Here is a 27,054-nt window from a genome sequence, read left to right as displayed (position 1 = left end):
GTGGACACACCCACACAAAACTGTTGACAGCTATCTCTCCTAGTTGGCTATGGCCCCTAAGAGTTACAAGTGGGCATGCTGAGTGTCTTTGTTGAAGCCAAGACCTACAGAAAACTTTTAAAAAGCATCATCATAGTTAGCTCTCCTGAATAATTAGCAAGAATCAGACTGGGGGGGAGGGGTGGAAGGATTGTCAAATAAAGCTCACTGTGTAGTGACAAAATAAAATAAAAACAGAGACACCAAAGCAGATAAGGATAATATTTGATGAACATTTTAATCTGTAAAATATCTGCTGGGGAAAATAATGGTATGAGAACTTTGAGAATTTTGAAATATTTCAGTACAGTTGATTAAATCATCGATCACAACATATAATCCTATGTTAGTGCTGAAAATAGTACTTTGCACAAGAAAAATATAATTATATAAAATTTTAAAATAGTTACTGCTTTTAATGAGAAAATTTTAAAAAGATGTGACTATTTCTCAGGAATCCAAGTGACTTTTACTCTTTGCATCTCATACATCATTGCCCAATAACTGCAATAACTATTGACAATTTGTAAGGTTAACAGTACAAGGCAGAAAATCTTTTTTTAGTCAGTTGTTTCAAACTTTTTGAAATAAAATGAATTTATTTATCTCCTCTCCCTCAATCACTACATGATATTATTATAAATAAGAAACAGTGGAAAGAATGGCAGTAAATGCACTATTGTAAGTAGTTCCAAATTAATGAACGGAATGTGCAGATATAAACACTATATACACGCAGCATCCTATTTACTGAAGACAATTATCCAAATAGGCAGAGAAAAATAAAGTAATATGGTTTTCCAAATGATAACATACTAACCACCTCCTTACCGTATTTCTGAGCCCTCTCACAAAGAGCAGACAGGCTAGACAACTGTTGCTGTCACTGACTGTTATATTACAGTTCCCTGGTCTATTCCCTGCCACCTAGCTTTATTTGGTCTTGTCTACAGCCACCTTGGGAGCCATTAGAAACATGTGTCTTATTCTGTTTGCTCCCACTTACGGGTGGTAGCAAATGGGACAGATGAGGAAAATCACACCAAAATATATCCCTGCCCACCAAATCCTGCAAAACAAATTGGATAGCCTAGAACAGTAGCTCTCAAAATGTGGTCCAGGAACCCATTAGGGTTCCTAAGTCTTTTGTGGGGCAAAGGGTCCAAGAAGTTAAAAACTGTTTTTATAAAAATTCTATGATGTTGATTACCCTTTCCACTCTTGTTCTTTCACAAGTGTAGAGTTTTCCAGATGTGTAATCACAACAGACTGAATGCAGAAGCAGATATGAGGAGCCAGATGTCTTCTATTGTCATATAATTAAGGAGATTTGCAAAAGTGTTAAACAATGCCATTCTTTTCACTAATTTGTTTTTGTTTTGAAAAAGTTATTTTTCATAAAAAATGCTATTTATGTTACCAAGTAATGGGCTTCCTGTTTCTATTCTTACATGAATTAATAAAGGTTTAAAACTCCCAGTTTTCATTTCTGTGATTGTAAATATTGACATACCACAGGTTGGGATCTTCGATAACTTTGAAGAGTATAAAGAGATCCTTACAACCAGAAGTTTGCTAGCCTAGGAAAGCCTGTGGACAGGTGCTGGATTAGAACTTAGTTTTATATACATGTGTGAACTCTGAGAGAAACACACCTTCTGGTCTACTTGCTTGTGAGTGGCTGTTTCGGGGGAGGAGGGGGATCCTTAAACTGGATTATAAATATCAAGTAATATTTAAGTCCACTAGAGAGAACTGGGTTCCCAAGGAGGCTTACTGAAGATCACATGCCAGAAGGAACCCCCTCACCCAAAGCTACCAAAGCTAGCAAGGGGTGGAAATGGGACCAGAACCCAACATCTTGTTAAAGGAGAGAGAGGGGGAAATCACTTTTTTTTGGTCATAAAACTGAATTATCATCTCATCTACTATCTCTTAAAACCAAGTATGCCTGTGGATGGCTACTGTCTCAAAGCAAGCAGTGTTAGTTATCAACCATATTTGATGTCAATGTTGGAGTCAGCATTTAGGACCTAAGAGTGACATCTCATATGGTTGATTCTGAGATGATTATTATGAACAGACTTTTCCCCTTTACAATTTGTTTTTAAATTACTTTTTCCATTACAAATGTAACATATATGTTGTGTAACAATTAGAAAATACCTCTCTGTTTTTAACCCCTGTTTTGATGGATATCAATATTTAAGAAGGTTAGAACTTCAGCTATAGCATGCACCTGCCTAAGAGTATTTCAAGCAGTTGGCTGGAAGATTGCTACAATTAACTCCTCCTGTAAGTCAGTTTAAAAAAAAAAAAAATTGTCAGTGCTGTTTAAGAGTACTGTGACAACTCCTGGGATGAAGGTTAAATTTGTAGGGATGAGGGTAATACAGAAGAGATGAGGGAAAGGACAAGAACAGGCAAATTACGGGTAAAGGATGATTCTGGCTATTACTATCTACACTCAACTAGCAAGGGAAAAGCCCTGCTTCTGCTCTGCGGGTTTTCTGCGTTGTGTTTTCACTTGACAAAACAAAACAGACCTTCTGGGATTAACTTTTTCCTTTTCACGAAGTCACAGGCTTTACATTGCAGGGTGTTGGCCACCTGTTCTTCCACCACCATCTCTACCTCCTCCTTTGTGGCCACAGCAATGTCACAGCCCGTGCATGGGGGAGGGGAGCAGTCAGGAACTCGGCTGCAGATGCATTTTTTTCCCCAAACACAATAACCTCAAACAGTGGTCTCTAAGCACTTTCCCAAGCTCTCCCAAAACGTGACCTCCCCCTACCGCACATATGCCCTAACACCCTGAAAGGGACCCCTATCCGTCCGGTCTGCGCTCGAGGGAGAAGTTTATTCCTCCGTCCTAGAGATGCTGGATGCGGCGGCGAAGGCGGCACCGCGGCCGGGCGGGCGCCGGCGCGGGAGGGAGAGGTGCGGGAGCGCCGGGGGAGAGGGAAGGACGGCCAGGGGGAGGGGAGGCTGGCGCGCCGGGGAGTAACCTCCGCCGCCCCGACCGCCCCGAGGGGCAGCCCGCCGGGCCGCCCGCCTCTCCCCGGCCGCCGCCAGCCGCGGCTCTCGGGGAGGAGGAAGGAAGGGGCTCCCCGTCCAGGAAGCAGCACCAGCGGCGACCGCCTCCAGCCTCACCCTCCTCAGCCCCGCACCGCCTAGTCCTCACTCCCCGCGTCGCCGCGTCCCCGCGCCCCCCGCTGCAGGTCCCCCCACGGCGACCGCCCCCCGCCCTCCGGGGCTCCGCGCCCGCGCCCCCTCCCCGGCCCTCCGGGACCCCTAATTCATTCACTCGCCGCCGGCCCCGCCCGGCGCGGGCGCGGAGGGTCGGGTCCAGGGCAGGGGCCCAGGAGGGGAGGTCCGCTCCGTACCTCTCTCCCGCACCTGGGAGCCGCCGAGCCTCTGACCCCCGCCGCCGCCTTCAGTGTCCGCGCCGCGCTCGCTCCCGGTCTGAAATGGCGGGGGCCGGGAGTACTGGCCGAGCAGCCGCCGCCGCCGCCGCCGCCGCCACCGTGCCTCCGCCGCCGGGGCCGCCGCCTAGGGAAATCGAGCTCCGAGCGCACCGATGGGTTCGGGGCCGGGCGGCCGCAGAGGGCAGAGCAATCGACGCGCTCGGCGCTCGATTCCTCTCCGACGGGCGTGCGGGAGGGAGCGGCCGAGGGCGGTGTGGGAAGAGGGAAGCGAGCGGCCGGGAGGAGGGGCGGGGCCGGGCTGGCGGGGGAGGGGGCGGCGCGGCCGGGCGGCGGGGCCGGGGGCGGGCGGCGCCTCGGCGGGCTCTCCGCGGGACCCGCGCGGCGGCGCGCCCCCGGGCTCTCGCCGCAGCGCCCAACCCGCAGCGGCGGATTCGGACCCGGCCGGCGCGCCGTCGGCCCCACGCCGACCCGGGAGGCGCCGCGAGCGAGCCGCTGCACCCCGGTCGGGTCTGCGCGGAGAGGCTGCGGAAATCCCGCGGTCCCTACACTTGTTCACATCCATTGACTATCGTTGACTGCATGGAAATGAACGGGCGGTCGGCAGACGTGGGAGGGAGACGCCGAGCAGGTCCCCACCCCGGGGCTCTCGGGGCCCCGCGGGTCTTAACCTACCTGGGCGCTCGGGCTGGGAACCTAGCCCCAGGCCCCGACCAACCGGGCGGACCCTGTATCACCGGTCTTAGGGGGGAGGGGTCTGCTGTTTTTTGCTGTTTCTATGGCTATTGTGAAGCCATCACAGGCCACTCTAAACAGGGACCTCAAATTCACCTATTGCCCCTGAGGGCACACTCAGAAGGCAAATTATTTTTAAGTAGAAATGCCCTTGACAGATTGGACCCGAGGAGAATCATTCAAACATCAATTAGAAGACTGAGATGAATCAGTTAACATTCAGGGAGTTAACACATTGAACAGTGGGACAGTTGAACCTGCTAGCATACCCAGAATCCGTGTGGATAAACTACCTAGAAAGGTAAGTGGTCCACATCATAAAACACGAATAAAACAATTATTTTAAATCCCAACTGTTATGTCTGTTAATCTAGGCCTTACAGCAACTGTCACCCTTTCTTCCTCCTCCTGGGGGCTGTAGTCTGCAAGGCCTGTTGCTGTCTCCCTCTCATCGCAGTTGGCCCCAGGCAGAAGACGCAGCAGTGGAAACTCATCCACTGTAATTCCCCAAAGCTTCCTTGGACACCTACTTAGAAATCTCTGTTCAAATGCCTTCCAATGAGTTCTTCCCAAAAAATCATCTACGATACCGGATCTCTCCCTCCTTCCCCCCAGTCTATCCCTCTGCTTGTTTTATTTTTCCCTCAAGCAATTACTACCTTCTAATATACTATATCTTGTTTTCTTGTTTCTCCCACCAGAATATAAGCTCGATGAGGGCAGGTATATTTTTTGTCTTTTTTACTTAATGCTGAGTTTCCAGTGCCTACAATACAATAGACACTCAATAAATATGTGTGGAATGTTGAATGAAGTTATGTACCCTCCTTCTGAAACCTGCCTCTAAATCTGTACTTAGACTAAATGTCTTAAACTCTCTGTAATCTCTGTTTTCACCTTCTTACCACCTGCCTTTAAACTCACCCAGGTCACCTTCTGATAAACCATATCCTATGAAGTCTAGAAAAGAGGCTGCACATAATGGACACAATGAGTTTTTGTTAAGTGAATGAATTTGCACTTATTTGTATGTTGCTTTGTAGTCACTTAAATATGAATCACTGATTTATTTTGTCCAACTTCAAGTACATGATGAGCTCTTGTTTTCTCTGACAGCTGTTAATACAATGTTCTCCCTGTAGTTGGTGCTCCATAAATCTTAAAAGGACAAATATAGAGGGGGGAAGGCTTTATATTGCACTTTTATGCTGATTATAAAAATTCTGGTTTTAGCAGAAACCTAATCCATTCATATGGTCTCAGTTATCATCTAGGCTCATGATTCCCAAAGCAAATCTGAACCCCATTATCTGTCCCATGCACCCCACATTCCAGCTTCATCTCACACACGTTCTCCCTCTTTTCACTGCTACAGCAATGTACATACATGCTATGTGAAGCCTTTTCACCAGTCAGTCCTGGGTGCTTTCTCAGAAGCCATCAGCCTCCAGGGTATATTTCATTGGATCTCAAAGGTAAGCACTTTATGAAGCACTTGACATAGTTACAAAAATGCAAGTTCCTAGGCCCCTCACCCTGATATTCCATTCATTTGGTCTAAGGTAAACTAGAAATCTTCATTTTTATTAAATCAGATGATCTTAAACTTGTGGTAAGCAGTCTGTTCATTGGGAAACTTTGATCTAGACTCAAATTCCTCTCTTCCCTTGGAAGCTGCACTCTCTATTTTTGAGGGGTTTCTCTTCCTCAAGCCTGGTGGCTTCAGTGAATAGTTTCCCTGGCTCTCCCTTTCTTTGTTGTCCCCAAGGACAAGCACACAATCCTGTACTGCGATCACCATGGGAAAAGAGGAGAGGGGTGACAAAAAGTGCGAACCTGGGGATTCCAGGCTTACTCTAAGACCTAACTGTATTTCTACCCTCTACTGTTACACTCTTCTGGGAAGGCAGCCATGTACACGTGTCCACGTGCCCACATTCTTTTGATCTTGCTTTATGAAGATCATACTGACCCTTTCCTTCATAAGATACCCTCTTCTGAAGATACAATCAAAGCAAACAGCAGAAATACCTTGTGTTAGTTGGGCTCTTATGATATAAAATGCCAGGACATGTTCAGAGCACTGCAAATTCTGAGGGTTTATTTTAAGGAAATAAGGAGACTTCAGTAAGTCATATCATCAGCCAGAACTACTGCTCATTCTAAGAATCAACTGCAGTTCTTGTAATCCAGCAACAGGCTGGGGTCCCTTGCTCATCCCCTCATTAATAAGCATCTATTCCCCATACTAGAGGAATGTTTGCCATTCTCCTGAATGAGCATCTTTCTGCTGCTTTCTCATATTAGTGTCAGCTTCTGCGACCTCTGCTTCTAGTGACTACTCTGTATGACTTACATTTAAAACATCCCAAGAGAGAGGGTCATTCACTATTCAATAAGAAAGGCCTTCATGGGACCCAGTGTTCCTGTGGGCCACCTCATTGGTGGCCAGCCTTGTTTATGCGTTATTTAGAGATCACTGCCTTTGGGTGCTGTCGGGGAACTCACTTTAGAGATTTAATATGGCTCCGGCAGTAAAGGCATCTGGGAAATGTTGGACTCTCTGTTTAACTTTCTGTGACTGTTTAACTCTCTGTAGCCTCAGGTTTGGCTGACTACCCAGAAAGCTGGAATGCTGCCCAAAGATAAACGTCAGGCCCCTGGAAGGAGGTTAATGAATGTATAGAATGTGAATAACTGTGTGATGTTATCTGTTAACTTAGAAATGCATTGTTCTTTCTGGTGGTCTACGTGACTACCCACCATATGCTTTTACTATTAACCCCCTATGAAAAAGAGACCCTGTCCTAGGAGGGGTGGATTCTTCCCTGGTGGCCACCACTAGAGCAAGCAGCTGCTTTGACCGGGTATGTAGTTTCTCTTATTAAAGCGCTGATGAATTTGAATAAGGCTTCGTGTCAGTTCTTCATAAGCGATTCTGAATTTAGACTTTTGGGGCTTTCCCCCAACAGGTGCCATCCTGGGTCCAGACAGTGGTGGCCAAAGTAGCAAGACACAGTCAGGGAAAGTTAAGCAGGAGGAACCACCTCTGGATACTTTTATGGACTCTATGTCAGTTTTCTCAGGTGGGAAATTCCTACTGCTAAATGGATGCTATTTAATTTGCTTACTGAACACTTAACCTCCTCTGGACTCTTATTTCTCCTCTATACTCTTATTTCATTACACTTTGTATTCTTTTGTTTCATATCTGTTTTCCCTGGTAGGCTGTTAATTCCTCAAAGCCCATGCTGATTTTAACTCTATATCCCATAGCTCTTAGCACATAGTAGGACCTCTATAAATATCTGTTGAAATGAATGAAATCATAACAAAGCTTCAGCCCAGTCTCTGCACAGTCACTTCATTCTCATCTAGCCAATTTCCTAGATCATCTCTAAATGAATAACCTGTCATTATCTCAGATGCCTGTCCAAAACCAAATTTCCCTTCTTAACCCTCCCAAACTAATACCCTCTCCCAAGTTTTCCATCTTGCTTGAGGGGTATCATGGTCCTTTGAAACTTTATATTTGAAAACTTAAAATTAATTTTTAATCCACTCTGCATTTGAATTGATTACAGCTCCCTTTAATTATACTTCCAAAGCATTTTCTCATACCTGCTTCTTCCATATTCTCCTGCTCACACCTGTACTCCTGCAGCAGCTTCCTTGTGACTGTCCTACCTCCTGGCTTTCTTCTTTTCAATTCAGGCCGTATGCCGCTGCCAAATTAATCTTTCCTACACATGTCTTTCATCATCGTCAAACATTTCCTCTATACCTACTCCATATAGGCCGCACTCACGCAGATTATATATTTTAAAAGTGCAAAGAGTTACAAGGTAAGTACCTAAAGATGAAGATAAATACCTTAGAAATTCTAGTGGGGAGTGATCTCTGTTCTCAGCTAAGCCCTCACTAAGAGTGAATCTTGCTTACAAATTTTTAATAACTCTTTATATCCAACTGAATCAAGGCTAAATTCTTGGTGCCCCGCTTTTGATGGCACCCATTGTCTGGCACTGTCCTGCCCTGTGACTTTGTCTCCCACCTCCCAAAGCAGATGCTCTCCTCTCCTCAAGCAATTCCCCTCTCTGTGGCACAAAACTAGGATACTGTGTCTTTGTTCCTTTTTCACCCAGTATCTTTCTGCCTCTCTCTGCTAAAATTCTCTCTTTCAAGATCTAGAATAAGTCCGAACTCCTTTAATGAAAGCTTTGTTAATTATGCCATCTTTTTTATCTCTCTCTCGATTACTTCATATGGGTTATGTCTCCCAAGGAAATTCTAAAATCCTAGAGGCAAGAGCCATATCTTAAGTGTGTGAACCCCACCCACCCATACAAGCCTAGTCCACTGCAATTACTCAATAACTACACAAGTACATGTAATGTGCTTATCAGCAAGGTAAACACAATGAAAGCAATGCTCAAGGAACATTAGAATGGCAACAAATGCAGAGAAGATTGGGAGGGGAAGAGACCTCAGGTAAGGGTTTTTGTGAATGTATACCAGTACCCAGTGGCAGTGGGAATGGTACACCAGCTGAATTTACTAGCCCTGTGAGCCAGCACAAATCCGTGAGTCTGTGCAAGCTTTGTGTTTAAGCCTGGAGCATTTGCTAAACTCCTCCAATGAGCCAAACACGTTTCAAACACGATTTTAAACAAAGAACAAATCAATCCGTATCTGTCCACTTCTCTTCTTCACTGCTACCATTGCATTCCAAGCCACCATCCATTGTCCCTCTCCCAGGGGATGGCCATCTGTTAGTGGATCCTTTGCTTCTACACTTGCTTCCCTACGATCCATTTCAGGTGGGGCAGCCAGACAGGTTCTTCTCAATATGCAAATCGATCACTTGACCTGATCCAGCTCTCCAAAGGCTTTTCATTGCTCTCAAAAGAAAATTCAAATTCATTCAAGTCACTTCATGCAGCGGTTTCTACCTACTTCTGAACACCCACATATGACCCCTTTCATCACTAGCTCCAACTACACTAGTCACCTTTTTCTTCCCTTTACATACCAAGCTCATTCCATCCTCCGGGCCTTGAACTAGCAGTTTTCTCAGCTGAGCATGCTCCTGCCAGCGAGCCTCTTCTTGCCTTTCAGGTGTCAGATTAATACCACCACTTCAGTGAGAGATTCCCCAACACCCAGTCTAAACCAGCACTCCCCACCCTGTTCCCTAACTCTACTCTCCAGCAAATCACTCCTTCACACAGGGGATTGTTTTATCATGCTTATCATACCTGAAATTACCTTGGTGGTTTATATGTTTGCTTGTCTGTTTCCTCCCTGAAATATAAATTTCATGAGCCAGGGAACACTGGATCCTCAATATCCAGAGAGACTGAGGCACGATGTAGTCACTTAATAAAAATTTGTGTAATATTGCTATATTACAAAGAAAATAATCTACTCTAAGTAAGGACTTTGCAAGTCAATTAAAGTCTCTTACTTTTGTTTCTATCTACCTAGCACAACAGTACTTCATTGAATGCTTGTTTTCTTTTTAGAAAGGTTAGAAATCAGAAGTATTTTTTAAAATTACTTCCTTCTAATTCCCCAAGGAGGTACTCATTGGACAACCGTCTGATTACAAGCCTGATTTTCCTGGTTTTTGTCTCTTCTCCTTAATCACAGTTATTGAATACTTTGTAAGATGCTCCTATTCCATTCGTGGTAAAGTGCATTCCAACAGAACTTTACTTGTGCGCATCAATTCAACATTCTAGAGTCTAGAGGCATGAGGTCCCTTTGGGACCAGGCATCTAATTTAGCATCGATATGTCCTCAGTTGAAAGAAGCAAGTCACTTTTTTGGCTAAATTCTTCTAGTCTCTGTGGAAGATTGTTCATCTTGTCAAATATCCAGGGAGAGGCAAGATGCAAGAGTCTGTGAATGTACCAAAAAGAATAGAAGGCCAGACAGTTACATGCTGAAAACTCAAAGGAGTGTCTTTGTTTTCACTAATTTAGTCATAATTCTTATTTCAGGGGTTTGTGAATATGTGGAGAAGTTATAAATGGAAATATAAATGATTATTTCATTTTATTCTGCATTCCTTTCAGGAATAATTCTAATGTCTGCATAAAGCAATTCTACCCTAATGTATGCACCAGCCTCAACAAACACATCTATTACCATTTGTCTCAGGCCCTTAGGAAGCCCATGTTAGTTCATCTAACATCTTAATAACCATTCATTCAACAAGAATTTATTAAGCACTTGCTATATGCTAGGCTCTTTGGGATATTTGGCGTGTTAAGGCGCAAAACACTAAAATCTCTGCCCTCTTGGAGCTTACATTCCAAAGTAGCAGTTCTCAGACTTTCTGATTTCAGGATCCTTTCATATACTTTTTAAATTTTACTGAGTTGCTTATTTAGTTCATTTAAAAGAAAAAAAAAATGTTACATGTTAACATAAATAACATCTTAATGAAGATATTTATAGTTTAAAAAGTAGTGAGCCCTAGTCCATGTGGCTCAGTGGATAGAACGTAGGCCTGTGGACTGAAGGGTCCTGGGTTTGGTTCTAGCCAAGGGCATGTACCTCGGTTGTGGGCTCTATCCCCAGTCAGAGGTAACCAATCAGTGTGACTTTCACATCGATGTCTCTCTCTTTCTCTCCCCACCGCGTTCCACTCTCTGAAAAGCAATGGGAAAAATATCCTTTGAGGATTAAAAATAAATAAATAAAAAGTAGTGAGAAGAATAGTATTGTTTTAACATGTTTGCAAGTCTCTTTCCTGTCTGGCTTAAAAAAAGAAGTTAGAGTCTCACATCTGCTCCTGCATTCTGTCTGTTTAGATATCACACATAGCCTCTAGAAAACGTCACTACACTCATAAGAGAAATGAAAGTGAAAAAAGAAAATAAGATCTTGGTATTACTGTGAATGCAGATTTGACCTGGTAGACCTTCTAAAAATGTCTTGATTGCTTCTCGGCCTTTTGGTTAAGATCACGTGTAGTAAAAATGTCTTGAAACCCCCAGGGGTGCCCAGACCATAGTTTGAGAACTACTGTTCAAAAGAAATGTTTTTAATTTTATTATTTTTTTTGCTAATAAAACAAGACCAAATTTAATAGAGACCAATACAGTAATTAGCTTTTCCAAATTTGTCATTTTACTTCTCAGGACCAGCTCTCTGAGTCTCTGTAAGACAGCATTGATTGATAATGGTGATCAGGAGAAATTGTTGCTAGGATAATGTATAAAGCTAAAACAGATGCCCCAAATAATGGACTTCCTTGCAATAATTGAAAGCCCTTGTTTTTAGGTCAATTTTGTGTTCTTGATGATCTCAAAGTACTTTACAGACATTAATTAATTGAACTTCCCAGAATGCCAATGAAATGTTTCCAAATACAAACTTTATGCCTTTTGCAGATAGTTTAACTGACAGAGAAGCAGATTTTGTCCTGGCTAAAAGAAAACTTGTGAGCAAAACCAAAGAATTATTATGTATTTCTTGTGACTATAAATACACTATATATTCTTCAGGTTGTTTTAATTTACCAGGTTTGTCAGGAACATGGATAACGTTGTAATGAAGGTTACTACTCGTAATGTCTCAAGAATGCTTGATTTCTTTTATTTTTCTTCCTTCCTTTGTTTCTCTCTTGTTCCCTCCCTCCTTCCTTTCTTCCCTTCTTTCCTTTGTTATAGAAAAATACCAAAACTATAAAACTCCTCAGACACTAAACCTTAGCCCAGCTCCATAAAACACCTTGGCTCTCTAGAAGTCATCACTTAGGTGACCTTAAATTCATATTGTATCCCGTCTACTGTCAGTCACAATAAAATCTTGCACTCCTCTGTTCAAAACGGCCAATAGCTTCCTATCTCATTCTAAGGCAAACCCGGCACAGTGACCCACCAGGGACCCCCTTAACTTCCTAATCACATTTCCTCCTCCCCTCGCTTGCTCTTTTGCTGCCACACTGGCCTCCTCTTGCTCCCAGGACAGAGCAGCAGACACACCTCAGGGCTTTTGAACTTACTGCTCCTCCAGCCTGGAAGGCTCCTTCCCTCAGAGAACCACCCAAATGAGCTCTGTTAATAGATAAAATTGTGATCAGAATGCAAATTCTCATGATTTTATGTGAGATAAGGCATTTAACCACCTTTGAATATATTTTGTATATTTCTGTTTTCTCTTTATGGTTTAGAACAGTGACTTTCAACCAGTGTGCCACAAGAATTTTTAAAACGTACAATTTTGTCAGAGGTACTGACTTCTTTTCCCTTAGATTGTCAAATAAAAAAATGACAATAGCTAACATAAGAATAGCTGTCCAGTGTGAATGAATCAAAAGTATATATTTTTTTTTGTCAGATTGGCAAAAAATTATATTTTTTGGTGTGCTGCAGAATTTTAATAATTAGTTTATGTGTGCTATGAAATGAAAAAGGTTGAAAATCACTGGTTTAGAATACCTGTTACTCTGAAATCAGTTTTAGGAACACAAAACAAAGTAAGTCCTCAATAACCAATCTAATTTTCTAAATCAAAATTTTGTTGCGATTCAATGTACTTACATATAAAATCAAAGAGCATGGCCCTGGCCAGATAGTTCAGTTGGTTAGAGCATCATCCTGATACGCCAAGGTTGCAGGTTTGATCCCCAGTCAGGGAACATACAAGAATCAACCAAGGAGCGCATAAATAAGTGGAACAAATCAATGCTTCTCTCTCTCCAATCAATAAGTTAAAAAATTAAATTAAAATAAAATAGCAAATTCTATGCAATTGTATGTAATTGTTGATAGAGTTTGAAAACAGAGGTAAGGCCCGGCTGGGCATGGCTCAGCGGTTGAGCATCGACCTAGGATCCAGGAGATCGGGGTTCGATTCCCGGTCAGGGCACATGCCCGGGTTGTGGGCTAGGCAGCCGATCGATGTCTCTCTCAGCACTGATGTTTCTATCTCTCTCTCTCGCCCTCCTTTCCTCTCTCTGAAATCAATAAAGATATGTTAAAAAAAAAAAACTACTTTAAAAAAAAAAGAAAACAGAGGTAAGAATGAAGAAATGCAAGAGCCTATGTCTTGTTAAGACTGGGAATGCGCATGTGTGGATGGGGGGAGTGCGTTGTGTGTGTATCTTACAGACACTGAGCACTGCTCCATGGCAACAGCATCACCAGTCTAACAGTTCTCAACTAAGCACGGTGTTGTGATGTGTTTAGTTGTGAGGATATATAAGAGTCATTTGTGACTAATACTAAAGTATTTCATACTTAAGTTGGCTTTAAAATTTTTTTTAAAAATATATCTTTCTTGATTTCAGAGAGAGGAAGGGAGAGGGAGAGAGAGATGGAAACATCAATGATGAGAGAGTCATGGATCGGCTGCCTCCTGCACGCCCCCGACTGGGGATCGAGCCCACACCCCGGGCATGGGCCCGGACCGGGAATCGAACCCTGATCTTCTGTATCCTAGGTCGACACTCAACCTCTGAGCCATGCCTGGCCGGGCTTAAAATTTTTAACTTGTGTTTAGAGTTATCCTTGGCACATGTGTCTCAAGCTGACGTGGATTCTCATGGTTTCTTGAGTGGGAGCTGCAGCTAGTTCCCACGGGCGGCTGTGCTGAATGTCACTACCTCCCACTGTTTGTATCTCAGGGAGAAAAGACTGAGAATCACTGAGCAGGTTCTTTTTCTAAGGAAAATCAGAAATCCTACCAAATAAAGAAAAAGAAAAGAGCTCTGATGACATTATCAATAGGTTGTAGGGCCATCTTTTAAACATATTTCTAGAATGGAACACTTGAAAACTGTTCATCACGAGCTCGTTTCAGATGGTTAGAGGCAGGCTGCTGCAATGCACGGGAGTTCACAGTGTGAAATGTGAATTTATAAAATCCCAAAACGTGCAAGGCTATGCACTGAGACATTATTAACATACAAAACTGAACATCCCAAGGTAGGTTGCTTTTGGTTTTCTTTCAAATCTAAGAATTTTCAGAGCATTGGAGAAGAAAGCATTACTTTGTAAAAGAATTTAGGACTGGTTAGGTTTCAGTAACATCACTACCCAAAATAGTAAACAATGTGTGGAGTGGCTATTATTTTTCCTCATGTGCTGTTGAAAAAACAAGCTGTTAGAGCATTTTGCATCTTGAATGCAATCTCATTGCTATAAATTAAAGATGCGTAGTATTGCTGTGTTACTAACATATTATAAGGAGCTATAATACATTAATAAATAATGATACATAAATGCAAGGCACTAACCCGAATACTAGATAGTAGCACTGAAAAGTACATGTAGTTTTAGTGACAGTAATCCACATTACCTTTCACACTGGGTTCCTAACTCGGTTTTAGCCTCTTCAAATCCACTTCATATACTATTTCCATATTAATCTTCATGAAGCACAACACTGGCTTTCCTCCCTTGTTTAGAATTCATAAATGCCTACAGAACAAAGTTCAAACCTGAATCTACATTTCCAAACTCTTTTCCCACTAATATTCCCTTCAGACATTTTACTTGAAGCTAAACTTAATTACTTCCCTATTTGTCCCACTATTATGACTTTGTCCACTGCCTGGAATTCTTATTTCCATGTCTGAATCATCCCTAATCCTCAAGCACTTGCTAGGACAGGTTGTAATGGGTAAGGGGCATAGACCCAGGTGTAAGACCTATTCCTTGGGTTTATGGGGAAGTGAATACCTTCAAAGGTACGACCTTTTAACTACTATTTTCATAACATCTCCTCCAGTGTATTTTCTTCATAACCTTAAAAACCTTCACCACAACATAATATTTTAAAAACAGTTTTAGCCCTGCCGGGCGTGGTTCAGTGGTTGAGCATCGACCTAGGATCCAGGAGATCAGGGTTGGATTCCCGGTCAGGGCACATGCCCGGGTTGTGAGCTTGATCCCCAGTGGGGGGCGTGCAGGAGGCAGCCGATCAATGACTCTCTCATCATTGATGTTTCTCTCTCTCTCTCCCTCCTTTTCTCTCTCTGAAATCAATAAAGATATGTTTGAAAAAAAATAAATAAAAAAAAATAAAAACAGTTTTAAAGTCCCATGTTTAGAGCATATATGTGGGGGCGACGTCCCTCCCTTTACTTCTAACTAAGCACCCTGGGACTTCAAGGCCCTGCTCAGATGCGTCTTCGTAAAAGCTTATCTCTGATTCTCTCGGCAAGAAATAATTTCCACTCCTCTTAACTCTCATTATACTTGACCCATTTCCCTTATTCAATATTCATTCAAATATCTGTGAGGTCTTCTAAGCATCTGGTGTTGAAGATAAGAAGGATCGTGCAGCTGAGCATTTAACCCCCGACCCCTCCTACTATTTTGTGGTGTTAGGAGGGATCTTCTCAGTGTGCAAGGAACAGGCACACCCGGGTTAGCCCCAGCTAGTAGGAATGTACTGTGAAGCTCCACGGGGGAGTCAAAGGAAGAAAAGTCTCAACGGTCACATCAGTGGAGAACAGGACCTGGATCCAGGACACAGCAGCGCTCAGGGCCCTCTGCTCAGCTGGCCATCCCCATTCTTCCAACTCAAGCAACACATGCTTGCTCGCTCCTTGTTCTAGCTTTCTGCTACCATAGCGACTTCGTAGCCTTCTATCTCTGCTTCTTTAACTCCAGCAGTGTTACCAATAAACTCTCTCTGCAGGTCTCACATTCAAACTTCTGGAAGGTGAGTTTCATCAAGCGAGCTGCTGAAGGACTCGGTTTTGAACTCCCATCTCTGGGAGAGCTTGTGCCTCAGGCCAATTCTGGGTTTAGGCGCTGGTCTCATTCATTCTTCAAAGCATTGGGATGCATAATGTATGCATAAAGAAACGGTCCTAAGCTGTTTTTCTTTGAAGGTGGCTACGAATATATCAGGCAATCAGGGCTTCTTAGTAGATACACCCTTTCTATAGTTGTTTGTAATGTTTCACATCCCCAACTTGATGGTAAGCCCCTTGAAGGCATAATTGTGTTCTATGCATCTTTGCATGCTCCACAGAGAGTAGCTTAGTACCTGGCACACAATAGATGCTCAATAAATATATGTTGATATATGCCAAGATTATACCTTGAAAATAAATCCTATGCCTTCCAACAAAATGCTGTAAAGTATGTCTGTCATTGGTTATTCTCCAAGGTCGCCATGTATTAACTCTGTTCTACAGCAGTGACACTGACATAGAGTTTCAGTGTTTCTGTATAGAGTTCTAGCCAGGAGGGTGCAAAGCCAAAGGTGGGAGTGAAGGCGGGGGGGGGGGGGGGGGGGGGAAGGGTCGTTTGTCAGTTTGCTTTTTACTCCACTGTGGAATATGTTACAAATAGTTTCATAAAACTTCACTAGAGCCTAGGGCCTCTAAATACATAAAAAGGCTGAACTAATTGCCAACCAATGTTTTAAATGTAGTAGAAAAGAATTTCAGGGGTGGAGCAAGAATGTAAAACAGTTTATCTTAGATCCCATAACCGCATTTCTAGTCCAGCTCTGACTTGACACCCATCCAGAGGGGCCATATGAAGACACAGAGGACATTCTAAAACCAGAAATTTACTAATGCATTGTCTCTTGTATTTTTTTCCTCTCTGAGTAATTTGTTATTTCCTCTTCTTCTTTATATCTTCTAGATAGTATTTATAAGTTGTGGTCCTATGCTCATATAAAGCAAAACATTTTTGGGTTTTTTGTCTTTAATAATACTCTCCTAGAACCCTTTCATCATTAGGTTCTTTCTCACATTCACTTTGCAAGATTTCTTCATTTCTTTAGCACAAATGATCTATAAATATACTTTTCATATGCATTTTTGATATGTGCATATTTCTTTTAGTAATAACTCTTTCCTGAAAAGAATACTAATAGAGATAAGTCCATAAAAAATGTAAAACATTGATGTAAAAAATCTCATTTTACTTTCAAATCACTTATCAAATATGAATGCTTTCACCCCAAAAGAGAATGATTTATTTTCCTTTCCTGCATGATTTCCTCAGTGTGTGAGAGGAGAAACACAAAGTCATTTTGTTAGACATTTAGTATGGAATTTTTTCATTAGGAACATTGCTACTTGAACAGAAAGAATGAGAGAAATGAATGTTACATGCATAGTAAGAAAGATTTTATGGATCTGTGAAATAGCACCAACCCTTTTTAGAGAATAATTCTAGTCTAAAGCCTTAACAAAATGAGGAAAGGAATATTTTGCCTTCCTACCGGAAGAATAGGTTGAATTCTTTTAGATGTCTCTATTTCAGTATAGGACCCATCAGTTTCAACTTTGAATTGACTTGAAAAATTATATATGTAGTTTCTATATTAAATGTTTTGTTACCCAGGAAATGCAGGCTTTTGCAGCATAGCTCTTCAATTTATACATAATGTATGACTACCGGCAGCCTCAATTTATATTCAGCAAGTCTTTGTTGCAAAGCATCCATACCATTAACAGAGATAAACATATTTATCCCCAACTTTACACACCACACTGCATTTTCTATGATGAAAACAATAATGGTCCAAATGGCATTCTATTTTATCACTAAATGTTCTTGTTGTCTATTATTTGCAAATTAAGCTATGTTAGTCGCATGCATAAACTAATATCAACATACGGAGAGTCTTTCAAGAATCTCAATATAATACACCATCTGTGCATTTCTCTTGCAGGAATCTGGGGGAGCTAACAATATGTTTAGAGTCAAAGGTACTCTTGTAGTTGGAAATTTCTACTAAAAAAAAATCCTTTTCTGTATTTATTTGGGAACGAGGTACCTGCAATATAAAATCAACAGCATTATTTGCTTTCATGTTAGGAGATAATTTTCTTTCCTGTAAAAATAAAATTTTTAATGCCTAAGCAAAGAGATTTTCAAGGTAGAACACAAATTATTTTATGACAGTAAAACATAGAAGCACAACTAGCAACTAAGCCTGATCCTCAACTTTCTCATTTACATATTTAGAGTAGAAAGATATGGCAGAAGTCTTCGGCAACCTTACTTTTAATTTCTAGTTTGTTCTCTGAGGGGAAAACTTTCCTTGAAGTATTTAGGGCCATTTTCAGAAATTAGGTTGCCTTAGTAACTGAGTAACCCATAGACTCCCTCCCTCTGGTATTGTCATTCTTAAGGGCCTGCACTGCTATCTTCCCTCTGCTCTACTTTACTTAATATTTAATCAGAAAAGACAATGCCTACACCAATGATTTTTTTAAAAGTTATATTAAAATTATTTACAGAGATTTATATTTGAAGTTTACAGACAAGAAAATGGAAATAGACATATTAAAGATATGCCTAGCCATGAAGAAAAATTACAGTCACACTAGCAGGAAACTGACTTAGATGAAAAGTTTGACTCCGTTCAACACATTTTGTCTCTTGAGCAGAACCATTTGGATAAAAGGTAGAACTATTTGTTTTATCACCCTCTGAGCCTTTCTAGAGCCTGTAGCAAACTGGGGAGAGAAAATTCGGTAGTCCCCAACTTTCTTAACCACCTCAAGACTGGATTTGGTGCCTTTGCTGCCACTTTGCTTATTCCTACAGGAGAGCCTATTATTGCACAGTTTTTATTTCTTGTGTACTGAGTGTAAGCTTCTTTAGGACAAGAGTTATATCTTGTTCATTCATTCATTCACTCATTCATTGATTCAACAAATATTAATTGAATGTCTACTACATACCAGTCAGTATTTTAAGCACTTGGGGAACATCAGTATAAAAATCAAAACAAGACTCCCTACCCTCATGTGGGCTAGAGTCTAAGAGGTTCAGTGTTCCATTGCATTGACTTTCTCAGACCTACTTACCTATGTGTTTTCTATGTTTTGATGTCTCTTATCCTCTGAATATCCTCACTCCCTGTCCCTGTTCCAAGCCAGTCTTGCTTGGTGTCTGGTGTTTAATAAATATTTATTGAATTGAATAATTGCTTCTTTGTGTTTAATGGAGACATAACCTGTGGCATTCTTAAAGTTAGAAAAACATCAATACATTTTTGTGGGGCCCATTCAAAGGTAATGTGGAACCTGAAAAGAGAATGATTTGTGGTGATGACTCGGGTATGCAGAACAGCAGGAGTGGCACAGGGTCACTGTCGCATGGCCTGTGCCTATACAAGATGGGCTCAGGATTCTGGCTCAGCAGAGATGGGGGTGGGGAAGGACATAGAAAAGTAATGTGAGCCTGGTGGGCGTGACTCAGCCGTTGAGCATCGACCTAGGATCTAGGAGATCGCGGTTTGATTCCCAGTCAGGGCACATGCCCGGGTTTTGGGCTCCATCCCCAGTTGGGCATGCAGGAGGCAACCGTTCAATGACTCTCTCATCATTGACGTTTCTCTCTCTCTCTCTCTCTCCCTCTCCCTTACTCTCTCTGAAATCAATAAAAACATATATTTTTTCAAAGTAATTTGAGAGGTACCAGAAAACTCCCTTTCACTACCTAAGAGTGTAGTAAGCCTTAAATAGCTGAGCAGAAGCCAATGAGCTGGTTGTAACTAGATAAGTTACCCTAAAAGATACACGTTTTCTTCTTGAAGTGATGGAACATTTCCTATCCTACTAGGATTACATTTTCTAGCTGGAAATGGAGGTTAAGAGCAGAAGGAGGTGGAGATGGACAATGGATAATGAAGCTTTCTTAAAATATAAAGGGTAAAGATCGACTCTAAAGAAAAATTTGAAAACACTCATAAAGATATATATATATGTATATATCCCTATGTTTATTGCAGCATTATTCACAGTAGCCAAGAAATGGAAACAACTGCAGTGTCCTTTGACAGATGATTGGATAAAGAAAATGTGGTGCAGCCCTGGCTGGGTGGCTCAGTTGGTGAGAGCGTCGTCCCGATACGCCAAGGTTGCAGGTTTGATCCTCGGTCAGGGCACATACAAGAATCAACGAATGAATGCATAAAAAAGTGAAACAATGAATTGATGTTTCTATGTGTCTCTCCCCCTTTCTCTCTAACATTCAATTAAAAAATTTTAAATTAAAAAAAAGATGTGGTACGTATACAACAGAATATGACTCAGCCATTAAAATGATGACATATTGCCCTTTGTGACCACATGGATGGATCTTGAGGGTATTATGTTACATGAAATAAGTCCGATAAAAAAGAACAAGAACAGTATGATATCACTCATGTGTGGAATATAGAACAAAAGGCAACAAATAAGCAAACAACATAAAACAAATAAGCCAAACTCCTAGATACAGACAACAGAATGGTGGTGACCAGAAGGGAAGGAGGTGAGGGGAGGAGGAAGGTAAAGGGGGTCAAATAAATGGTGATGAAAGGAGACTAGGCTTTGGGTGGTGAATGAAAGTAGAAAATAGAGGCGTCATATTATAAAGTTGTACACCTGAAGTTTATATAATATTAACCAGCGTTACCTCAATAAACTTAATTTAAAAAATAAATGCAAAATTGGGTTTATTCTCAGGTCCAATTTTTTGTTGTTGTTTTATCAGATTCTTTGTTTTAGAAATTTATATTTTTAAATTTGTAAATATGTTTAGAAATTTATATTTTATAGGTTTCCATTCACAAAAGAAATCTTTTAAATTTAAAATAAACTTTATATTTTAGAACAGTTTCCAATCTACATAAAAATTACAAAGTCAGTACAGTCCAGTGATTTTAAATCTGTAAACTTCTGAGCAAGTGATTTAACCTATTTGAGTTCCAGTTTCCATATCTGAGGGGTCAGGGTTAGATTCTGGCCAGGGGCACGTATCTTGGTTGCAGGAAACATAGGGTGGTTTTCATAGGTTTGTGTATGAATTAGAAATAATATCTATAAAACATGTCGCACTTGATAGGTGTTCAATAAATTCTAGCTCTAGTTTTGTTCTGCTGTTTTTTTAAATCCTCATCTGAGGATATTTTTTCCACTGCCTCTCAGAACGAGTGGAAGGGAGAGCGAGAGAGAGAAACATCGATGTGAGAGAGACACATTGATTGGCTGCCTCCCGCAAGCACCCCGACCAGGGCTGGGGATCGAGCCTGCACCGAGCTACGTGCCCTTGGCCAGAATCTAACCCTGGACCCCTCAGTCTGCAGGCCGACACTCTAACCACTGACACAAACCAGCCAGGGCAATAAATTCTGGCTCTTATTATTGCCCTCCAGCTGTGTGATTGGGCTCTGTTAGAGACTAATGCCATCCCTGGACTAACAGACCAGTCATTTACAGCTTTTCAGTCTCTGTTTCATCTGTCCAAGGGATACTTGGGCAGTGGCCACATCTCCAGAGTGACCCAAGTACACTCTGTTCAGGGTCAGAGTCATGCAGGGTTGGAAAAAGAAAAATCTTATTCTAGGAATTCTTGACTATGTAACCATTAAATCATGGCCATTCTTTTAGACAATTGGCATACTTATTAGGCTGAAAGAATCCAGAATTGCAACCCTGCATAGTCTCTGGCATGCCTGCTCCACAGCTAACTGATTTCAGCCAGAAATTAGTAAGATCAAATGACTCACTAATAGTGAGAATGGCCAACCAGCCAATTGGAGAAAAGCAGAGATATTTCAAGAGAGCATTACCAGTGACACTTCAGGGTGTGTTGATAAAATGTTCATTACTAAATCACAATGGGTGTTTTAAAAAATTTTATTTTCACTTGACTTTTATAAAAACTTCATTTTTTTGGAAGAAAAATGCTTATATTCATTGCTATGGGAGAAATACTAAGGACTGTTTTTATAGTGAACATTTTTTGGACACTAACAATATGCCAGGTACCATGCCAAGGGCTGTACATGTATTTCCTCATATAATCCTCACTACAACTCAGGCAGGAACCATTACTGTACCCTATAGATGTTGAAAATGACACTGAGTTTGACTCCAGAGCCTTTTTTTTCACACCTAGATTAAGAATATGGTTGGTTTCTTCTTTGTTGCCCATTAATTTTCTGGGATTGAAATTATTTATTGTCCATAACTGAAAGGGAGATTTTTTAGAGATTACTTCTTTTCTGTTGTACAAAGAAAGGAACAATATTTGGTAAAGTTTGAAGCCAAGCTCTGAAGTCCTTTTAAGAAAGCAACTCTCTTCTGAGGAGACAGTTTCATTGTCCAAAAATACCTTTTAGTTCAAAACATTTTGAATTTTTAAACGTCAATCAATTCCTATTAAATAATACTGAGTTATGTAAGATGGTCAGAAATATGTACATTACAATTCCCTTAAGAACATTTGAATGCTAAAAAGGGAAATTCTTTTAGAAAATCAGTTTGTTTTTTGCCAAGCCTATAATATTTGAAAATAATTTGAAATATTTTGTGAAACCTCATATCCCAAGAGATTTATCCATCCCTCCCAAACTGTTAGAACATGTGTTTTATTTCCACACCTAAACGTATCCAATTTGGGCCCTCCCCTAGAACTAAAAAAACCTTTCAAGCAGGAGAGAAAAAAAAGCTTCCAAACAAACCGTAACTCTTGGATTTGAGTGTTAGTCTGCCATTTTTGCTTTTGCTCATAGGACCTCTTTTATAATAGTAATAGCCACGATATCAAGCACTCCTCTTAAGTTCCAGGCACTGTGCAAGCTTTCAGTATTGTGTTCATTAGATTCTTTCAGGGTGCAAAGATCAGAGAAAAGATCATTTGGCTCAATTAATGTAGGTTTATTAAAAAGGATATGATATGGGGAAGTAGAAAAGATAGATTAAGCTCTCACTGGCAGGGTCGTGGAAAACTAAATTTTCATTACAGCTGCTCAGCAACAACTGAGCAAGAGCTCTAGTCTAGTAGCATAAGCTACCCTTTGGTGACTTCATAGGAGCCCTTGGCTTCTTGCCACGCACATGACTCAGCTCTTCTGTCTCTGTCTCTCTACCTGCTTATTTTTCCAGCTATTGCTACTGACTGCTCACTTTCTCTCTGCCTCATGGCCTTGCTTACTCATGGCTTCTGTTTCCTTTCTTCCTTCCCCTACTTCTCCATTTACCCCATGCTGACCCTCCCTGGGTGTTTTACACTCTAACTCCGTAAGATAGAAGAGAGGGCACTCCTCTGGGCCAGGCGTCATCACAGGCCATGAGTCTTTAGGTCGTGTCAATCTCTGTTGAATTAGCGGGGTTCATGGCAAAAACACAAGTTTAACATACCTATAAGGAACTTCTCACAAAGAACTACTCTGGGGCTTTTCAGGAGAGAGGAATAAAACTGGCTAGGTGCCTTAAAAGGCCTGCATATATATATATATATTATTATTTAACTTTGAAACTAAGCAAATGCACAGTTTTTATATAGAGTAAATCCTAGCATCGTCCTCATTGTGATCTCATCTACCTCGTGTAATATCTGAACTAATATTACCGTACATAAGCGTATTGCTCTGGGTCGTCAAATATTCTTGCTAGTAGAGAACAGTACGCTAAGTGAGGATTGTCAGCTTTTTTAAAAAAACTAGAATGGCAAAGCATAATCGCAAGACCCAGTAGTTTTCAAACGGAGGGTGTATAGGGCAGGGTGGGCACAGGCAGGAAGAGCAGGGACGCAGCAAAGCTGCTGCTCAGCCAGAGCATCCAGGAATTTATGTTCTCTGTTTTTCATATGCACAGACGTTTTTGCCTTAAGAAAAGATTCCATAGCTTAGCAAGAAGTTCGAAAGCTATTTTTAGAGCTATATATTCAATTCCCAGTTTCTCCTCTCTGTTGCTATGTCAAAATACATAAATTAATTACCTTTTATTATTTTGCCTTTCTTTCTTTGTTTTGAAAATGGAGATAGTGGAGTTCCTTGGTAGTTTTGCTGTGTGGATCTAATAAAATATAGCATAGAATGTGGTGCACTGGCAAGTTGAAACTAGGTAAGTGTTAGCTCCTGTCCACATCAAGAACTGAACAGTCAACCTCTACTGGTCATGATTTCAATTTTCATTGCTGATTTGGATACAGATTTTTCAGCATCTTTATAAATAAAAAGCTGGCTAACTGAAAGTTATAGAGTGTGTGCTATAGAAATATGTGTATCATACTATATCAATACTATATCAATATAGATATCAAACTATAGTATTGGAAAAATTAGCATTCCAGAAAATTTTCATTATATAATCAAAGAGGAAGAACATAAAAAAAGATATTATCTCATTGTATTACTCACACATGTAATCTAACATGTACCTCAGTTGTAATTTAAATCATAATTTCTTGAAAAACAGTTTTATAAATATAAGGTATTATCATTTTTATAATTATGACTCATTCCTGGCTTCCATACACTTCTTCTTAACAGCATTTTAAAGCATTAATTTTACCTGTGGATAATTTTTCATCTTCCAAATCTTTCCAACAATGAAATCATCATACAAAACACAACTGTAGGTGTCAAGAACACGAATGTGACTATAAATCCATTACCTTGCACATACAAATGTTGGTGATTTTTCTGATTTGACAGTTTACAAGATGGATAATTGAAGATTCAATATGTAGTGATTTTCCCAACTTTATAGAATTTTGGGATTATACATGTTCAAGGCACTTGTTTGGTAGTTGAGGGAAATCAAGTGCAGAGAAAGTACATGAATTCATACCAGCTAGTGCGGGGCTCTGAGGGAGCACGCACCTGCTGGTTTCAGCCCTCGGCCTCACGTCGAGGCCACAGGAAGGGCCACCTGCGACAATGTGCCGAGTTACCATTTGAGCGAGGAGTGGAACTAGATTCCATTAGAAAGAATATAATAATTATCAAAACTAGAAAACTTGAAGAATAAAAGTAGAAAAAATAGTAAATATTTAATGTTATTTAACAAGCTTAAAAAGACCACATAAACAGTGTATTGTATTTGTGTCTTATTATACATCAAGATTAATCTCCAATATGCAAGTAGCGAAGTCAGAACATTCAGTAGAGTTCTCTTTAGATGATAATATCAGAAGTCCTCAATCCTTCACTTATCTGAGAGGAAGTCTTACCTTTACTATATTAACTACTAGGAAAAATGTGTTTAACTGTCTACAAGTTAATATTTATTTTTCTATGAGTAATAGTGCCTGAGATTTAATATGTTTAAGTAAGCGTCAATACAGAATCTTATTTAAACTGACAGATTATTCTTTGTCATGAAATGGAATTCAAATGAGTTGATTTGCTGTCTTGCTTCTATATTAAGATATTAGCTTCTGTGATGGTTAATGATAATATATATAACCCAGGTGAGCGTGTAAAACAGACGGGAGACAGGAACATGAGTATCAGTTGCTGCCAGCTCCGTCGCTGACCATCTCTCTGGGAAAGCACCATATTACTGTATTAGGCTTCTCACCTTTTTCTTCTTTTCAATGTTCCTACAAAGCTGTATGAGTTATCTGTTGTCATGTAAATAACATATTTCCTTGCGGTAACAAATTACCCCCAAACCAGTGGTTTGAAACAATATTCATTATCTTTTACAGTTTCTGTGAGTCCAGGATTTGGGGGTGGCTTAGCAGGTATTTTAAAATCAGGTCTGTCATGAGGTTCCAGTCATCTGAAGGCTTTTCTGGGGCTGGAGGATCTGCTTCCAAGGTGGTTCACTCACACGGTGACAAGTTGGCACTGGCTGTTGGCAAGTGGCCTTAGTTCCTCTCCATGCAGGCCTCATCTTAAGACTACTTGGGTGTCCTTACAACATGGGAGCTGGCTTTTTCCTCTGCAAGCAACCCAAGAGACCAAGATAGACTTTCTATGACCTATTACAGTACACACCATTGCCTCCACTATACTTTATTAATCATATCTTTATTCAGTCTATGAGGACATTACACAACGTGTGACTACCAGAGTTAAGGATCATTGGTGGCCATTTCACAGGCTAGATGCTGGAGGGATAATGAATTAGCCAGGATTCTTTAGGTTCTCAAGTGACAGAAACACAACTCATTCACTTATGCAAAGGGAATATATTGGTTTATGTACTGAATTGTCATTAATGGTGGGATGTATCTGTGCTTTAGATGCTAATGAAACCAGATGCACAAACACTTTAAGTGCCCTCTGTCCATTCTATGCACCTGTTCCTCTTTGTATGCCAGTGGTATGCTGCCAAATCTACCACACGGGGAGGCATGCCCCTCTCACCTTTGCCTTCCTCAAAGAAGACCTGACTCTTCCCTTAATTCCAATTAGAAAGGCTTTGGGGGAAACTCACTGACCTAACTTGCATTCTACAGTTGGCTGTTACCACCAGAACCATCAGGTTGAAGCATGAGACAGACAACTTTCCAAAATAATGTTCCCAGAAGGAACGACAACCAAACAATAGTGGTCTACTCTATAAAAATTAAATATCTTAAGTTACCTAGAAACAACCACTTTGCCACTTTTTTTTCCATATAAACTAATCTACCCTGAGTAAGCAACTGCCTCTCCTTACTTGTACCATTTCCTTTTACTCACCTTTGTTATGAATATGCTTTTTCATTTTTTCCATCAAGGAAGGTTGAATAAGAAAGTCTTTTAAAATCCTTTTTCAAAGACTTATTTATTTTTATTTTTTAATATATCTTTATTGATTTCAGACAGAGGAAGGGAGAGAGAGATAGAAACATCAGTGATGAGAGAGCCATTGATCGGCTGCCTCCTGCACGCCCCCCTCCCCCACAGTGGGGATCGAGCCTGCAGCCCGGGCATGTGCCCTGACTGGGAATCGAACCAGGATCTCCTGGATCCTAGGTCGATGCTCAACCACTAAGCCATGCTGGCCGGGCCAAAGATTTATTTTCAAAGCTACAGATTATATACATTGTTTTCATTGATATTAGTATGATTTGAAAATAGTTCAAGCAAACAATGTAGGGACTGAATAATGTGAAGTTAATAAAAGATAATTTCAATGGTAACATGG

The 27,054-nt window shown here is 40.8% G+C and overlaps 1 protein-coding gene and 1 long non-coding RNA gene across 5 annotated transcripts in view; one reads left to right on the top strand and one right to left on the bottom strand.

The window, feature by feature from the left end:
* KRAS (KRAS proto-oncogene, GTPase) overlaps positions 1-3,602 on the bottom strand; it is a 40,095-nt gene extending 36,493 nt beyond the window's left edge. Inside the window, exon 1 of one of the 2 annotated variants that reach the window (XM_081129362.1) lies at positions 3,426-3,602. The gene's annotated coding sequence lies outside the window, so the exon portion shown is untranslated. Of the gene's footprint in view, positions 1-1,249; positions 1,346-3,425 lie in introns of those variants that run through there. The other variant, XM_081129363.1, reaches the window with a different exon arrangement.
* A 364-nt stretch (positions 3,603-3,966) lies between these two features.
* The window catches only part of LOC308553422, a 64,399-nt gene continuing 41,311 nt past the window's right edge, over positions 3,967-27,054 (top strand). Inside the window, exons 1-3 of one of the 3 annotated variants that reach the window (XR_013998245.1) lie at positions 3,967-4,500; positions 5,575-5,674; positions 15,551-16,414. This is a non-coding gene — a long non-coding RNA (uncharacterized lncRNA). Of the gene's footprint in view, positions 4,501-5,574; positions 5,675-15,547; positions 16,415-27,054 lie in introns of those variants that run through there. The other 2 variants (XR_013998246.1, XR_013998244.1) reach the window with 2 other exon arrangements.

Source organism: Miniopterus schreibersii (assembly GCF_964146895.1).
Source record: "Miniopterus schreibersii genome assembly, chromosome: 2".
NCBI classification, from domain to species: Eukaryota; Metazoa; Chordata; class Mammalia; order Chiroptera; family Miniopteridae; genus Miniopterus; species Miniopterus schreibersii.
Note: the sequence above shows the minus strand (reverse complement) of the source record. Positions and strands in the feature narration are given on the sequence as shown.